Raw genomic sequence first — 1907 nt, forward strand, 5'->3', positions numbered from 1 at the left:
AGAAGGCTGTATGTCAGACAGTAGTCCCTTTGAACTTTTGATTTCCGCAGTTCAGTAATTCCCACTTCTGATTTTGTGACTTTTCAAGCATTTATTATTGTCTTGGGGGAGGGGTGGACAAGGTCATGAAATGCTCAGACATACTTTTTGGGCAAAATTTGTGTTCAGCTCTTTACTTCAATACCCTTGGCACATTGGGACAATAACTATAATTTTGGAAGGGATGATGTCTCTACTTCATTAAGTCATAGTTGTGGAATTTAGAGATCACCTAGCCCAATTCCCTCATTTTATAGATGAGGATACTGAGGCTCAGAGGAGTCACATAGGTAGGGGCTGGCAAAGCTCAGATTTTAGCCCAGGTTCTATGATTCCAAATTTTGTGCTCTTACTACTATATAATAATGAAGATACACTCCCTCACACACATATACACACACACATACACACACATATCAAGGAAAGGTTTCTGGTCAATGAGAAGAAAAAGCCCAACTCTATCAATCCAGTGCTTTGAAAGTCTTGTTTACTTTTCAAATCAGAATGAGATCTTCCAAGGGAAGGGAAATAGGCACCTTTTATGAATAGAATTTGCACATTCCTTGAGCCCATAGAAGATTAAAAAATGCAAATGTAGTTTTCCTCCATAGTGTAAGACTTGTAACTTGAACCCAAGAAGCTAAGAAGAAAAAAAATAAGCTGAAAGCACCCATTGAAAATATCCTAGTAAGGATGACAACAACATCAGTACCAGCAGGTGTTCTAGTAATGAATTTGTGTTTAATCTCCATTCCATTAGGCTGGATCTATTGTGCTTCTTTCTCTGGTCTAGTACAAACTCAATTATAGGAAAAACAGTAGAGATCCTGTTGAACAATCCTGGTGCTCCATGGGGGCTCCCAAGATGGGAAGAGTAAACCACACTGGGGATGTCTTCCTAGGAGGCCATGTATGGTTCTGATGATTCTGAGCACATGAGTATCATAAAGCCTCCATATCCTTGTATACAGTCCTGCCCCACAGCTATCAGGAGTCCTTCTTCCTCATGTACATGCAGGGGCAGGTAGGCATATTCTTTATTGTGACCCTCATATTGTTTCACACACTTATTTGCCCTTAGATCCCATAACTTGATCTTCTCAGACATATCTGCTGCTATCAGGTGCTGCTCAATCTTGTAGGTCCTGAGCAGATGTCACAGCTGAGTCACAATAAGTGAGAAGCTTTCCAGCCCTGGCCTTCATGACTTTGGTGATGCAGATTGATAGGGAAGACCTCCTCAGAGCAGCAGCCAGTGAATAATACAGGGGCCTAGTTGTACCAGCGCATCACTGTTGGTCCCAAACATCTGCCAATGACCAGTCAACAGCATTGGTTACAAGGATCCTTCTGGACAAGGCTGTACTGAAGCAAATATTAGCCTGAGGGTTCAGGCACCATGGACAAGACCAGGCAGTGGAGATCTTAAAATGGCAAAGCATGCCAGACTGGTGTCCTGGTCTGGTGTTGCTGAACAAGGAGGTAGGAAGTAAACTGGCACAACCTGAAGTCTCTACATCGCTTATGAGACAGAATAAAGCATGGAAATCTGAATGAGTTGGAGGCCCAGCGTACAGAATTTGCCTAGGGGTTGGTAAAGCAGAGGTTGTCGTACATCTCCACGTGAGAGTCTTGGTTCCTAAATCTCTAAGGTTGATGATGCCATTCTTGCAGTCTCCATGCTACACATCATTGACTGTGAATATCCTCTCCCAGGCAGTATCAGCCACTATGAGTTTAAAGTCATGAATTCCAACAACAGTGGAGTCAGGGTTCTGAATTTTCACCTTCTTTCTTTGCATGTGCTTTACATGTGACACATGGACTAGTAGGTAATAATTGGTAGAGTAGAATACCAACCCAAGTGC

General features: G+C 42.5%; 1 pseudogene; it reads right to left on the reverse strand.

Annotated features, from left to right (window-relative positions):
• Positions 1 to 839: 839 nt before the first annotated feature.
• Positions 840 to 1671, reverse strand: LOC140526196 (DDB1- and CUL4-associated factor 4 pseudogene; annotated as a pseudogene).
• Positions 1672 to 1907: the final 236 nt, after the last annotated feature.

Source organism: Notamacropus eugenii, chromosome 1 (assembly GCF_028372415.1).
Source record: "Notamacropus eugenii isolate mMacEug1 chromosome 1, mMacEug1.pri_v2, whole genome shotgun sequence".
Lineage (NCBI taxonomy): Eukaryota > Metazoa > Chordata > Mammalia > Diprotodontia > Macropodidae > Notamacropus > Notamacropus eugenii.